The sequence below is a fragment of the Rhodamnia argentea genome, chromosome 2 (assembly GCF_020921035.1).
Source record: "Rhodamnia argentea isolate NSW1041297 chromosome 2, ASM2092103v1, whole genome shotgun sequence".
NCBI lineage: Eukaryota > Viridiplantae > Streptophyta > Magnoliopsida > Myrtales > Myrtaceae > Rhodamnia > Rhodamnia argentea.
Window position 1 is genome coordinate 12,984,111 of NC_063151.1, and position 17,048 is coordinate 13,001,158.

The following is a 17,048-nucleotide window of genomic DNA, read 5'->3' on the forward strand; positions in this document are numbered from 1 at the left end:
TAACCAAATTCCATGTCATCTTTTGGTAACATGAGGGTCAACTACTCCCACTTGACCCAAACAAGCCAAATAGGGTAGTTACGGACCTAATCTCACCCAAAGATGGCATGTAATTTGATTAGGATCGTTTAAGCGTAATCGGGGTAGAAATGTCGCTCACAATTTGACAACTCATGGAATTTACAAGTCTAATACAATAAAGTCGAAAGAAATAGAACATGATAGCATCTAAAGATGTTCGGACAATAAATGTTGACGAAAGTACATAATCGACTCAAAATATAATGAAACCTAGAAAATGTCCCAAAGTCATACTAAACTAGATAGTCGGAATGGTGTCCTCATCTGATGAAATCTCCACTATCTCGGGAAGCTTGATATCTTCTTCTTCATCGGAGGATATGGTGATGATTTCTTTCTTCTTAATCGGGGAGCGCCTTGGGGTTGTCTTGGTCGCACGAAGCTTCCTCGCCAATTTCATATACAACTCCCAAATTCTCTCCCTTGACGGAATCGGTTAAGATTCCGTCAACGTCCGTTTGGCACTCGGGCGAGCACAAATGAGCACGAATTGTTCACAAACTTGAAAATGTTGACTTTCGAACATCGGCGCCTTTGATCGGCGATTTTGCCGTGCTCCGGCGGCCGTTGGGCATGCCGCCGGTGGGAACCAATGCTCCTCAACCTGAAGAACTAAAGCCCTCTATCAATTGGATTAATTAGAGTCGAATTGGCTCTCAATTTGGTGATCAAAATTCAACTTTGAATCTGCAAATGGCTTGTGCTCGCGGGGAAGATGAAGTATTGTTCTGGACCGGTTCGACCGGTCCGACCGATGGTCGGACCGGTTCGAACCGGTTCAGACAATAAATTTTGTGCAATTTTCGAAATTAATCACAATTTACTGGGAAATTTTGCAATTAAACTTCAAAATTGGATTCAGAGGCCTGAATTCTATCTAGAAATGTGTTTTTGCCCAAAATTTCCCATCAATTTATACAAAAGCCCCAAAATTTTCAATTTGCCCAAATTGGGGAAATGTTCAATTGAGCGTCAATTTGATAAAATTGGACTACGAGACCTATGCCAATAGATTCAGAATGTGTTAAAACCCTAGGGGTGATCCAATTGTGTATAGAAAGTTCCTCAATTGAAAGTAATTTCAAAAATTGCAAAGTTGAGGGACTTAATTGCAAATTTTTTAAGAATTTCTGTGTAATTCGTGCAATTCGCGCAATTGAGGGTGCAATTAATCAAATTGAAGTTCAAAGGGACTACAATTGAATGTTTAGACTTAAGATGTGCAAAAATTGCAAATAAAAAGACTCAATTGGTATTCTTTTTACGCAAATTCAACCCTAGGCGTTGTGAAGAAACTCCTAAAATTGAACTCAATTTTCAATTTTTCTTGAGGTCAATATTAAAAGGGGATTAAAATAAAAACATTGGACATTTTTGTGTATTTTTGTGACCTCCAAAGGTATTTTTCATGAATTTTGAAGTATTTTCCTATTTTCCAAAAATATTAAAAAAAATGTGAAAAATATGAAAAATTATTTTTGTGTTCCAAATTGGTTCCTTAGGCTTGGCCAGGGCTTCCAATGTTGGTTTTTTAATTTTTGATTTTTTTGTGGATTTTTAGTGAATTTTGGAAAATAAAACTAAAGAAAAATTGATTAAAAAATCGGGTGTCAACACTATATAGTCGGGCCATTCAACTTGTTGTAATGGGGAGTTCTCCAAAGCATGGAGAATGAGCTTGATTCGAGCCCGATACAGCTTCTTAGCATCTTTGATGAGTTTTCCTCGTGTCATATCTAAGGAGAAAATCCCAAGACAGACACCCGGTGACACTTGTTGCAAAACACCAAATTACCTCACCACGCGAATGGGATAATATGCTACCACACCAGTACATCCCAATAGAGCAATATGGCTATCATCGATACCAGTAATGCGAGCCTCCAAGATCTTAGGCCAAGTCAAACGCTATTGGATATGTTTGAGCTTCAAATCACTCAATAGCTCAACCCATTTCTTAAATGAATGCTTAGGTACGAGGGATTGACACTTGAGGAAGGATTTGAGAGGATGAACATGTTCGTTGATCTCATAGCACCCCACTCGGAGTTGGAAAGTTTTTATATGGGAAACGAATCACATGTGAAGTAGTCCGTTGGATGCTTGGAAAATGGCCTTTTTAGAAGTTATGAAACGATTTAAAGAGAGGAAGGTTTCAGCTAGAATCATGTAAGAATAATTCCAGCGACAACACGCTTGTCGAGCTATATGAGTTATGGATGGGTCAAAAGTGAGAATCGTTTAAGTGCAAATCAGGGTAGAAAAGTCACTATTACAATTTTTAACTCGACAACCCACGTAGTTCACAAGTTTAATACAATTAAGCCCAAAAAGCATCTAAAGGTGCTCGACCAATACATGTTAATAATGAATATAAAGATAGTCCGGAGGAAACGCAATAAATCCCAAACATAATGCCCCAAAGTCCGACTAAGACTAACTAGTCTAAGCGGCATCCTCATCCGATGATATCTCAATCAACTCGAGAGGATCAACATCTCCTTCATCATCGGAGGATATGATGATGATTTCCTTCTTCTTAATTGGGAAGTGCTTTGAGGCCGTCTTGATTGCATTAGGTCGCCTCGCCAATTTCATATATAGCTCCCGGATTCTCTCTTTTCCTTGCTTGAGCTCCAAATGGCGTGCACAACGCGTATAATCGTAATTTTCACCACGGGGGCGATTGTGTCCATTGAGCTCCCTTCCATGAACAAATCCCAAGAATCGGAAAGTAGCGAGCACTCGGTTCTTGCGCCGAATAGTCCTCCGCTCCCATGCGAATGTATCGAGGACCTCAACCCGACTTTGGGGCGTCATCTATCCTAAAAAGGAAAATTACCTCCCAACCCCGATCACTTAAACGATCTTACAAATTGCAATGGTATGCTCGTGAAAATGCATGTTACACATGAGTTGAATTTACAAAATTAAATAGGGTAAAAAGCCTTACCAACCGATGTTACTCTTTTTCTTTTTTGGTTTTTGGTTTTAGGTATACCAACCTTCCATTTACATGCGCATGAGACAAGTGAGGTTCAACTCTAAAGAAATCAAAAAGGCTCGGGTATGGACCTAAAAAGACTCCTGCTATACAAATCGATGAGCCGCCCACAAGCGCAATCAAACAACAAGTGGGTAGGATCATTAATCTCGCATAGCGAGCGGGATTAAATATGGTCAACCCAAGTGTAATCAAACACGAGAACTTCGCATACCAATCCTTATCTATGGCGACTTATAAGGGTGATTCGCGGCTCGGGTTTAGGCGCTTGTGTGTGTAGTGTCGTGATCCTCAAAATATGCAAGATATGCACAACAATTTATATTCAAAACACCGCTTCGATATGTATACAAATAAACACACAACCCGAAACACCACATCTGCATCAAAAAGGTTAGTATAGACGTTACCCCTTATAACTCCCATCTACATCAACATTTAACACATTCGTTAGTGGACTTACCTCACCTTCGAGAGCATCTGTAGCAAACGAGATTAGAAAACACTCAACATTTTTATCGGCTTAAGTCCTCTTAATAGTTTAGCAACCATTCGTAGTCCCCGGTGGAGTCGCCAGTCTGTTGCGACCCTCCGTATTTTTCCAGTGCGATGGCGAGAAGGGTTAACGAGCCGATCCCCTCGGACCCCGGTTGATAGCGGGATCTTCATGGATCGCGAGTCTCTCCCAAGACCCATTACTCGAATCGCGATGTGGAGAAAATTTTTATCAAATATCGGGGTCGACCTTAGTGTGGTCGGGTGGCATGTGCAATGTGTACATGCATATGGAGTCGCCATCGATCAATTCTTGGAGGGTATGATCGGGAACCCTACCGAGCGGTTGGGAGAAACCGTTCGATTCTACGAAAACTAGAGATTTGGGTCCGGGGACTTGGTTACGCCAAGATTTACATTGACGCCCTTTCGGTTACCGATGTTGAGTGATTTTCTAACCCGAGAATTCATGCAGACGAAATTTTGGGTGAGGTAGTGTTGACACCTAATTTTGGCGATCACATATTATTATTATTGTTATTATTATTATTATTATTAGTTAAATGAGAATACATCTAATTTATTTTTGTCTTATTGTGAAATAGAAAAAGTAAAAATATATATAACTAATTTAAAAAAAGAAAAAAAAGAAAAAAAATCAGGGCGGGCCAGCTCGACTCAAGCCCTCTCGGGCGAAGCTCGGTCCGGTCTTCTCTCTTTTCCCATAGGCCCATAGGATGTAGGCCTAGCTTTCATTTTCATTTTCTTCCTACATAGGCCCAAGCGTATGGCCCATTTTTCTCCTTTAAGTTGCCCATGGCCCATCTCTCACTTTTTTTTTTCTCCTCCCATGAAGACCAACCCCATCATCTGCACCCTCATCTCAACGTCTCCTCTACCAATACTCACGTACAACATCACATCTTGCTGTCTCTGTACAGCTCACATGGTCCTTCCTTGTCCACATCACTCATTTTTGGCCCACACAATCTACACGGTCAACTAAAGGGCCACATCTCACACTCATTTTGGTCCACAAAGTCAGACGTGGGCAGCAAGTTGGGGGGCTTCTTCGGTCGCTCAAAAAGAAAACAAAAAGAAAAAGAAGGGAGGGAAGCAAAAAGGGCAAGGCAGAAGGAACTCTCGGGAGCTCATCCCAGGAAAAAAAAAAAAAGGGCTCTCACATGTTGAGAGCAGAAGAGGAAAAAGAAGCAGAGCTGGTGGGACACAGAGGATGGCGAGCGAGGGGAAGAGCACGCAGAGGCTCTCGGCGATCGAGGGCGTAAAGAAAATCAAGAGGGCCCTTGGTGGAAAATAAAGGAGGCGGAGAGCGAAACAAAGAACAGAGAGCGGGAGGGAGGCTTGAATGTGGTTCGGATAAGCGGAGAACGAGAAAAAAAGTCAGAGAGCACGCATAAAAAAAAATCGATGCATCTCCTCGTTCAATGAATGTTCACTTACACCGAAACTCCTCTCCCACAACAAGGTATTTTCTATTTCCCTTCACCCTTGCACCGCGAACCAAAAGATCGACAACGAACATCCTTATTTGCTGCGGTTGATGCCGTTGTTTGTCTTTTCCGAATATATTTGTCTTGTTGCCGATATGGAGTTCGATCTCGAGTCCTCGTTAAGAGCTTGCCCTCTCCGCCTTAATTTGTACCTGTAATTCGTCGGGGTGGGCTGTCCGTTGGTTGAGGGTGTCTAGGTCAAAGTCCGTTTTGGCATTTTGAGGTTGAGTCGGCTCAAGCGGTTCGTGTCGCCCACCGTCTTGCACCGGACATTCAATAGTGTCCTGTGAGCGTGAGCAGAGGAAACGCGAGCTCGAATCGATGGCGACTCGCACGTGAGTAAACGCGGAGCGCGAGCGGGTCGTGGCGGCGAGGCAACTTGAACCGGTGTTCGCGCGTGAGATCCGGACGTGTTTGCGTATGAGGTCGAGACGATGCGAGCCCAGACCGAGATGGGTTGAGGCGACTGCGAGTTCGGGCCGAGGCGATGCGAGGGTAAACAGAAAAGATTCGAGCTTGGGCGGAGGCGACGCAAACGTCAACACACGGTGATCGCGAAGTGGAGGTGAGGCAACGCGAGCTTGAACAGAGGCGTTGGCGTCGCAGTCGGACCTTGGCACGGTGGTCTCGGTGCTAGACGGGCAGGCTCGGCGTTGTGGCGAGAAGCTCCACGGGAGTGCGACCTAACGGCAGCGACGAGCGAGTCCCAGCGATGCCACGGTGAGGGGAGCGAAGACCGGTAGCGGAGCTGGGTTGCCGTCGGAAGTGCAGAGTCGTCGTCCTAGTTGCAGAGAGACAGAGGATGCACAAAGAAGACAATGAACAGTGCTTGTAGGGCCATTTCACGTTTTTCGTTTGTCTGATTTGGGCTAGCGTGGGTGAAATGGAGAGCAAAGGCCGAAGTGGGACTGGTTGGGGAAAAGAAAGGAATTTGGACTGGGGCTATTTTATTGCGGGGAAGCTAAGGTTGTGGGCCACGTGGGCTGTTCGAAGTGGGGTGAGAAAAAGGAGAAGGAGCTGGGCTCGTGTTAGAATCGGGCCCAAGACGAGTTGAAGGCTGAAGAAGAAGAGCTAAGACTAAATCGGATGGGCTGGTGAAGGAGAAAAGAGAGACTATTTGGGCCATTCGTTGCGGGCTAAAAAAAAGAGAAGAAGAAAACTGGAGCCCGGTTCGTGTAAGAGGGCTCGAACCTCTTTGTGCCAACCAGGCCCGGTTCGGGTCTTCTCTCCGGGCCGGATCGTCGCGGAGCACTGGTCCAAGCCCGGGCCCGTGAACCCAACTCGGGCCCAGTTCCCTTTAATAAAAAAATAAAATAAAATAAAAAATAATAAAAAATTCGAAAAACAATAAAAATTAAAAAAAAATCAGAAAAATTTCAGAAAATTAGAAAATTGGTTTCTTTGGCCTTTTTACCCCTAATGTGAATTTTAAGCCTAAAATTGGCGTTGATTGAAGACCGATGTCTAGTCCGGTCTGATAATCGTTGTAATTCGACCTTCGCGTCGAAATTATTTGTTTAAATATCGCCATCATAGATTTGGTCCGCATGTGCTTATCCCGATCTTTATTTGGCATATTTATCCGATTAAGTGTTTACAACATTGTCTTTTGAAAAATTGCCTGTTAATCGCTTTCCCTTTCTGTTAGGTTAAGGATAAATAGGTAATTGCACGAAATGACTGAAAACATTATGTATGATCATTTAGTACCGGTTAGATACCCGATGAGCTTAAAATGATATGCAGAATGTGTGGTCACCTTAGGAAATATCAATTGCTTAGGTACCGAAAGGGCGCTAATTTTCTAATTAGCGTAAACAAGTCCCCGAACTTAGAAACTCTGGTTGCGTAGGAATCGAGATAACCCTCCCGTGTCTCGATTGGTTTCTAGTCGACCCCAATAGGCTAGTGGCGACTCTTAATAGCATTTTAGTTTGCTAATCAGCAAAAGAAATCCAATGTCACGCGAGGTAGGACTTGGGAGAGTCCACGCCATTGATTTATGGCAATACCTCTAAACCCCGCCGGACCCTCCGCGGGAGGCCGAAGGCGAGGTCGCGACAGGTAGGTTCTAGCGATCTAAGGTATTCATACGGATGGGAATTTGTTATCCTATCAGTCACAATCAAGAAATTTAATACGCAATCAAGATAATCACAATCAATTCGGTTAATCAATCAAGATATGACACATCTAATATGGCCATACCGGCCCACGGAAAAGGTCAATTTTGGGTTCCAGGTTGATTCGGGAAAGTTTGGGGTAAAAGACCCAGAGGGGGTAGAATGGTCTTTTTAGGGGTTCGGGACCCGAAAATCACAAAATCGGGATCAGGCCGGTTGAATGTGGCTATTTCCCATTTTTTGTGATTTTCTAGAATTTTTCTAATTTTTCTAATTTTTTTGGATTTTTCATTTATTTTCTAAAAGAAATGGAAATTTTCCGGACCGACATAAATCGACCCTTGAAATCTCAAAATTTCTCGATCCGGATTAGAAGAGTCCCGAATCAATCTAGAAATTTTTAGAAATTTTTTGGAAAAATCTGGGAATTTTCTATGAATTTTTGCAATTTTTTTGGATTTTTAGAAATTTTTATTTATTTTTTTATTAATATTCCGGACCAGGTCAAACCGGTCAACGACTGGTCAACCCGGTCTGAACACACTCGAGACTCTCTCATCGTCAAAACGGCACCACTCTTATTTATTTCTAAATTTTTTTTTTATTTTCTAAACAATTTTCTGATATTCGAAGATATAAAAATAAAATGGACGGCTAAGATCAATCCCGGATTTGATCTCAACCGTTCGCGCGTCCAAGATCAAAACGGCGACGTATCGGCCTCTATTCCCTAAACGACGCCGCATCTAGTTCTAAAATGGATGGTCCCGATTAAATGCAAGACTTGATCTGAGTCGTTCACTCGCTTATTAACAAAACGACGCCGCATCGTCTAATCGGATCAACGGTCACGATTAAGACTCGGACTAGATCGGGGCCGTCAACTCCTCTTATGCATAAAAACGACGACGCATTTGACTGTGTTCACTAAATGGCGTCGCCCAACTAAACCAACGGACGGCCACGATCTAACTTGGACTTAATCCGAGCCATCCGTTTCGCATTGAACCAAAATGATGCTTTGGACCTCCTAATAAAACGGCACCGTCTTTGTCTTTTTCTATTTTCCATCTAATATACAAATATCTAAAATTACAAAATAAAGATCCAACGGTCCGGAATCAAACCTATCTATTTATCTGGACCGTAGGATCCGATCTGACTCAGCTCGTCGCGCCAACGGCCGAGCCGAGTCAAAGACAACCTAGACCAATCAGGGCGTAACACGTTTAACTTTGACCCACTGACTCACCACGTCGTCATCATCTTCTACCTTGCAACGAGACCGGACGGACAGCCGAGGTTTCCCGGCAAGATCCGACGGCGAAACTTCGGCCGATTGACCTCAAACCAGAGCCAATCAACTTGCCTAAGCTTCTAGATCAAAATATCTAAAAATCAAAGAATTCTATCGGTCAAAACGCGAAAAACAGACTATGCACGATCACGGCATCTCAAACCTCAATCAAACAATATAGAGCATAACAATGCAATTCAAGCTTCAGCACATTCAGATCAAGTTAAGAACACTTACCTCGAGCTCCGATTGAGCCCGGAGTTGCTAGATTTGCCTGGCCAAAGTTAGACCGGACCGCGGTGGATTGGAGGTTCGACTCGCGTGATTCAAGGAAAATCAATGCAGAAATGAAGTACGATCGTGGTCGGTGAAGCTCAAGGATGAAAACGCACACGATAATTTCACTAATCATGCTCGTAACGTAAGGATGTCATGCTCGCACAAAAAGATGATCGAGGAGTGGACTCACCGATTCAGGCGATCTCGGGCCAATTGATCGAGTGCGATCGCTTCTCCGAGGTAGCAGGAAGTTTCTAGAAGTGAATCGGCGCTCCAATTTGGCTCGAACTAGCCGGCCGAGCGACTTTCGGTCCAAGCTTAAAGCTCCGGGGATGGCGTCGCGTGAGAGCTTGTCTCTCTCTCTAACTCACTCTCTCTCTAATCTGTTAAGCTTAGCGAGCACAAATGATTCTCCCTCTTGCTCTCGAATCTTCCTTAGCTATTTATACTCACTTTTCGAATTTGGGCGCGCACGAAGCTTCGCCGAGCTTCTCACACATGTGCATACACGTAAATGGGTCGTCGGACGGCGACGGAATCATTTAGGATTCCGTCTATGTCCGTTAGGCCTCCGTTGATCACCAAATGCGCGCTAATTTGACACAGGATTGAAAATGTTGACTTTTTTGCACCGTCGGGACTTTGACCAGCTCGTCGGCGCTCCTCCGGTGACAATTGGTCCCGGTGTTAGTGGCAATCGATTCCTCTTGAGCTGAGGCACAAAAGCCCTAAAGTAATTGGTCTGATTAGGTTCGAATCGAGCCTCAATTTTATCGCCAAAGTTCGTCTTCAAATCCGCAAAACGAGGTGCTCGCGCAAGGAAGAAGATGCACTGTTCGGGACCGGTTCGACCAGCGGTCATACCAATTATATCTAAATTGGTGAGGAATTTTTGCAATTAAACTTCAAAATTGGACTTAGGGGCTTGAATTATATCTAAAAATGTGGTTTTGCCCAAAAGTTCTCATCAATTTATGCAAAAACCCGAAATTTTTCTAAATTCCCAAATTGGGGAAAACTTCAATTGAGTGCCAAATTGATCAAATTGGACCAAATCACCTATGCTAATCTATTTAGAATGTATGAAAACCTAAGGGGACGGTCTAATTTTGCAACGAAAGTCCCTTAATTAAAAGTAATTTCAAAAATTGGAAACTCTAGGGACCAAATTGCAAAGAATTTAGGGATTTTTGTGCAATTCATGCAATTCGTGCAATTGGGGGTGTAATTGATCAAATTGAAACTTGAAAGGACTGCAATTGAATGTCTAGACTCTAAATGTACAAACATTGCAAATAAAAAGACTTAATTTGTATTTTTTGTGCAAATTTAACTCTAGGCGTTGTAAAGAAACACCTAAAATTGAATTTGATTTTTGCTTTTTCTTGAGGTCAATATGAAAAAAGAATTAAAAGAAAAATATTGGACATTTTTCTGTATTTTTTTGACCTCGAAAGATATTTTTTATGAATTTTCTAAGATTTTTCTATTTTTCGAAAATATTAAAAAATGTGAAAAAAATGAAAAATCATTTTTGTTCAAAATTGGTTCCTTATGCTTGGCCAAGGCTTCCAATCTTGATTTTTAATTTTTTTTTTTTTTTTATGAATTTTTGAAAATTTTTAGAAAATAAAACTAATGAAAAATTGATTAAAAATGCCGTGTATATGTGATTCGGACTCACTCTTTGCCTTTGTCTAGCCGTAACACCTTTGCACCCGCTATGACACTTCCAAGTGTTGTAATGAGTATAAGGTTTTTGTGTTCGGCTACCTCACCGTAAGTTGCGTTGTGAAAAGTTAATATACTACTTACCTTACCATAAAAAAAATTGATTAAAAATCATGTGTCAACAGGGCTATGGAAACACAGAATCGAAGGATCGCTCTATTACAAGAACAAGGTGACGATATTTCAAAGAAAGTAGATGGACTGAAAGATTTGATTATGCCAATCACCCAAGCTAGAAATGTTCCGCCCCAAGGCGTGAACCCGAAGGTGATTTTCCGCGTGAAGTATGATGGTGCTAGGTGTCCTCTAGTACATATCTCGTATTACCTCCGCCAAATGGTTGGCCATCATGAAGATAACGAGACACTACTCCTGAATTTCAAACATAGTTTGACGGGCCTCGAGTTGGCCTGGTTCCAATCAATTGATCCGGATTGGGTCCCAAACTAGGAAGAGCTGTCAGAGCACTTCGTGAGACATTTTGAAGCTGGGATTAGATGATACTTCACCAAAGTCAACTTGTTGAATATTCGAAAAGGTGAAGACGAGAGTTTTGAGCTCTTCGCCGGAAGATGGAAAAAGCATGCTATGATAGTACAACCACCGCTATCGGAAAAGGAAATGCTGGAATTCATGCTCAAATCACTACCGGCAAGGTATTTTGACCGTATGTACACATATACATATTCCTCCTTCCAACACATGGTGGATGTCAGTATGAGAATTGAGGGCATAATCATGAGAGTTAAAAGGGAAAGACAAAGGCACTTTGATGAAGAGAACGTCACTAATGCAACACTTGCGAGGCCAGGCCCCGAACACAATCCCGAAAGCGTCCATGAAGATGAAATGGTTGGGATGGTGGATCTCCCGATCCATTTTGTAATTGATTTGAATAAGGTGGATAGCTGGGAAGCTTCCGGCTCAGAAAAATCGCCAACATTAGAACCACCTCGGGAGGAAGTCAAGCCGGTGAAGATCAAGTCGCCACCTGTGGAAGAATATGACCCAAAGGCAGTACATTAGGATTACGGAACAAGCGAGATTGACGCCGTCATGAGATCTGGAAGATGTTATCCTCCAAGGGAGGCGGAATCTGAGAAGAAAACGCCGACCGCGGAAGAAGTTGAAAAGCTGCAATCTATTATGAGAACTAGCGAATACGAAGTCGTAGACTAACTTCGGAAAATGCCGATGCAGATCTCTTTGCTAGATCTCTTCAAGAATTTGGAAAAGCATAAGAATGCCCTCCTAAAGGTATTAGATGAGGTTCATGTTCCAGAGACTATCAACGAAGTTCAGCTGGGAGACTTCGTGGGAGACATCCTTTTGAAGGATCAGATTTCCTTCTCGGATGAAGATTTCCCGAGGGAGGGACGTGTTCACAACAAGGCTCTCTATATCACCGTAAGGTGCCATGGAAAAGAGGTACCTCATGTCTTAATCGACAACGACTCGGCTTTTAATCTGAGTCCTCCGAGCACTCTAAAGAGCTTAGGGGTAAATGAGGAGTTCGTCAAAATGTCCAAAGCGACCATCCGGCCATTTGACTGAGTTTCCAAGAATGTGGTGGGAGAGATTGAACTAGACATCTCCATAGGACCGGTAACCTTCTCCATACCGTTCAGTGTACTGGATATTCCTAGTGCCTTCACCTTGCTTCTTGGAAGACCGTGGATTCACGTATATGGAGCAATACCTTCTTCTCTACATCGGAAGGTTAAATTTGTGGTCAGAGGCCAAGCGATCACTATCCACGGTGAGACGAGACATCGTGCTTCATTGAAAGGAATGGTCTCGTACATTGAACCCTCAAAGGAGAATGAGCTGAGCTATCACACCTTTGACATCGTATCCGTCATGCATGTACCATCTAATGTGAAGATAGCTACTCCGGAGCAGTCGAAACCTGCAACTATGGCAGGAAAAGTACTCCTCACTAATGGTTTCATTCCTAGCACCGGGTTGGGGAAATATGGTCGGGGAATTTGTAACCCCTTAAATCTTGATTCAAATGACCACAAGGTTGGTCCGGGGTATAAGGGAATGATGAAGTATGATCCAAGTCGAGGTCGAGATCGAAACAAATGTTATGGAGACCATGGACGCCGTGGACGCCGAGGTGGTCGCTTTATCGGTGCTGATGCGTGGAAAGCTAGAGGGAAGATGTTCGAAAATCACTTATTCGAAGTGTTCTCCAAAGGAGGTTAGTGGTTGGAAGACGAAGATATTTCTGAAGATGCAGAGCCGGACCTGCTCAATCCATTTCTAGACAATCGGGTAAACGTGATCATTGAGTGGCTCAATGACGACTTCCCCACCCCCGAGTAAAAGGCTCTTTCTGAACTTTACATTTTAATGCATTTTGATTATCGTATTTGTTTCTAAAGCTTTTCATTGTTTCTTCTCTTTAGCACCCTTTGGGTCTTATGTTGTGATCCAAGAAGTGGAGTATTGTATTGCCATTAGTTGCATCTATTAATGAAAATCATCTCCGGTTTTATTAAGGATATATGGAATAACGGATTGGTCCAATGATGGCAATTGTCCCGATCATATAACTTGAGGCCCGATCCGCCATATGATCTCGAGTTTTAAAATGGTACTTTGAGAACCAGGATGTCCAAAAGATCAAGGACTAGTTCTCTTTTCGGTTCTTTTCCTTCGAAAAGTGAATTCGAAAATGTTTTCCCGTCATAATAGATCATGCATTCTTTAATTTCTTTAATTTTTGTATACTAACCTTTCTTGATGCATTTTAGGCATATCATCCCACCCATGCATAACAGGTTAATATGTGACTCGGATAAGCTCGATGACTACTCATATGAGATTGATGAAGAAGAAGCTAATGTGAGCGATGTCAAGAAAGAATGTGATTGTTTTGAAGAGTCTAAGCCTTCAATTTCCGAAAAACCTATTACTATTAATCTGGGAGACTCGGTTTGCATTAAAGATTGAAAATAGGGGGACATCTATTTGCAAGCGACATTTCAAGAATGACAGCATTACTCAAAAAATATCAAGATATTTTCGTATGGTCATATGTTGACATGCCAGGGTTAGACCGTGAAATAGTGGAACATGTGTTGCCTACAGATCCCGCGTGCAAACCAGTTAACCAACCATGCAAAAGAATGAACCCGGAAATGGCAGATAAGATTAAAGAAGAAGTCATGAAGCTTCTCAAAGTAGGGTTCATCAAAGCTGTCCTATATGCTGATTGGGTGGCTAACATCGTACCGGTTAAGAAAAAGGATGGAAGAATCCGAATATGCGTGGATTACCGGGATCTAAATAAAGCCAGTCCAAAAGATGATTTCCCCCTGCTACACATTGACGTGCTCGTCGATAGCACTGCAGGTTTTGAGTTATTCTCCTTCATGGATGGCTTCTCGGGATATAATCAAATCATGTTAAAAGAAGAGGATAAGATCAAGACTTCATTCGTCACCCAATGGGGGATTTTCTGCTACAAGGTCATGCCCTTTGGATTGAAAAATGCAGGGGCAACATATCAAAGGGCTATGGTAACCCTCTTTCACGACACGATACACAAAGAGGTGGAAGTCTATGTGGATGATATGATCGCCAAATTTAAGCCTGGAGAAGATCATGTTCAAGTATTGAGAAAGTTATTCAAACGATTGAGGAAATACAAACTCAAGTTGAATCCCGCAAAATGCGTATTTGGCGCCGGATCCGGAAAATTGCTTGGATTTATCGTAAGTAGTCGTGGTATCGAGATCGACCCCTCCAAGATTAAAGCCATATGGGAAATTGGGACTCCCTCTACCATTAAAGAAATAAGAGGTATACTTGGAAGATTAAATTACATATCCGGATTTATATCACAACTGTCGAAAGCAGAGAACCCTTCTTCAAACTGCTAAAGAAAGGTGCGAAAGTGAAATGGGATTCAGAATGTCAACAAGCATTCAAGAAGATCAAGGAATATTTGGTACAACCTCCAGATCCGGTACCTCCTATCCCTAACATTCCTTTGACCCTATATTTGTGAGTTCATGATGATTCCTTGGGAGCTCTACTTGCCCAAACTAACCCCAAGGATCGAAAGGAACCAGCCATCTACTATTTGAGCAAAAAGTTCACTACATCTGAAGCAAAATACTCATCGGTGGAAAGGACTTGTGTAGCATTGGTTTGGGTCCTCCATAGATTGAGGCAATATACCCTGCACTATCATATCCAATTGGTTACCGAAAATGACCTTATCAAGTATCTTTTGGAAAAACCAGCTTTACTGAGAAAGATGGCCAAGTGGCAAGTGCTCCTTTTGGAGTTTAACATCAGAACCTCTCCCCAAAAGTCTATCAAGGGAAGAGCGATTGCTGACATGTTGGCTGAAAATCCTCCCCAAGGATCCCAAACTTATCCCTTATCATAAATTCCTCGAAAAGCTGATCCAACATTTTGAGGAGATCACTTTCGAATATCTACCAAGAACTCAAAACCACTTTGTTGATGCTTTGGCTACGCTATCGGCCATGTTACAAGTACAAGATGGCCTTGAGATAGAGCCGTTAAGGATTGACATCCTTAATCAGCCAGCATACTACATGGTCATTGAAGAAGAACTCGATGAAGAACCATGGTATCATGATATTAAGAATTATCTACCGAAGGGCGAGTTCCCACAAGACAGCCAACTAGAAGATAAAAAGTACATCAGCAAGATGGTTTCTAAATTCTTCCTCAATGGGCAGATCCTATACAAGAAATCCTTTGATTCAATCCTGCTGAGGTGCGTAAACGCCAAAGAAGCAAACCTCATTATGAAAGAAATCCATGAAAGAGAATGTGGGCCGCACATGAATGGTCATCTCCTTGCCAAGAAGATCATGAGATTCGGATATTCTTGGATGACTATTGAATCCGATTGCAATCAACATGTTAGATCTTGTCATCGGTGCCGGGTATACGGCGATAAGATAAATGCGCCTCCAAATGAACTACATCAAATGTCAGAACCTTGGCCGTTTTCTATGTGGGGGATCAACATGATTGGTCCAATCAACCCAAAGGCCTCCAATATGCATCGTTTTATTCTGGTGGCCATTGATTACTTCACCAAATGGATTGAAGCCAGATCATACGCTAATGTCATTGCAAATAGTGTGGCTAAGTTCATCAAGCGAGATATCATCTCAAGATACGGAGTTCCAAGAGCCATCATTACGGATAATGGCTCCAATCTGAACAACAAGGTAGTCGATCACTTATTGGATCAATTTAAGATACGACACCTTAATTCTTCACCTTACCGTCCACAAATGAATGGAGCTATGGAAGCGGCAAACAAGAACATCAAGAAGATATTAGCCAAGACCGCTCGGAAATATCGGGAGTGGCATGAACGATTACCATATGCTCTCATGGCCTATCGAACTTCGATTCGTACTTCAACCGGGGCAACTCCTTACTCATTGGTATATGGTATGAAGGCAATCCTACCAATAGAAGTTGAAATTCCCTCTTTAAGGATCCTTTATCAGGTCAAACTCTCGGAAGAGGAGTGGAATCGGGAGAGACATGAACAATTAAATTTGATTGATGAAAAGCGACTAAGAGCCATTTTCCATGGTCAAAGCTACCAAAAGAAAGTGGCCAGAGCTTTTAACAAGAAAGTCAAGCCTAAGAATTTTGAAACGGGGATGCTAGTTGTGAAGAAGATGCTCCCAAATGCTCAACACCCTGGAAGCAAGTTTACGCCAAACTATGAAGGCCCCCATGTGATTTAGAAAGTTTTATCTGGGGGAGCTCTTATCCTTGTAAATATGGATGGAGAAGAATTGTCAAGTCCGGTAAATGCGGACGCTATCAAGAGATACTATCCCTAAAATAAAGATGAGCTTCGAAGTGATTGATGAGCGAATATGAGACACATAAAGTTTGCATCCGCATGTCATCTACATACATGCATTCGCATATGTTTGTATTTTGCAGGGAAGCTCGGAGTCATGAAGATTCCTGCAGAATGATGGATCAAACAGGGAGTCATTTCTGGTTTGAAAATTTTGAATGTCCATGGCTGATTGGTTCCTTTTTATTTATCCAGGAAATAGGAGTCAACATTTGAAGAAAACAGGTTTGAGGTTCTCTTCTTTTATAAAAGATACTCATCCCTATAAAATGTTATCATGCTTCACATTGAAAAATTTTGTTGAATCGCTGAAGCCACAAGGTTTTATGAGGAAAAATCCCTTTTAAATTTTCACAAATTCATCTTTAATACATCTTTTGTGGTGAAAATTTTCACAAATGATCAATTTTGATGAAAACGCTCTGAGGAGCTATGAAAGGGCATGTTTTGAAAGTTTTTCAAGAGAATGATCCTTCGGATGAAAAGAGGCAAACATTATCCTTAAACACGTCCTTGATACAATTGAGAGATGAGCGAAAATGATGGAGCGAAAAAAAAAAAAAGCTTAATCTCGGGACGTAAGGATCATTCGTGGTGATTACATGGATTGAAATGACGAAAGACATTTCCTTTTCAAAATTAT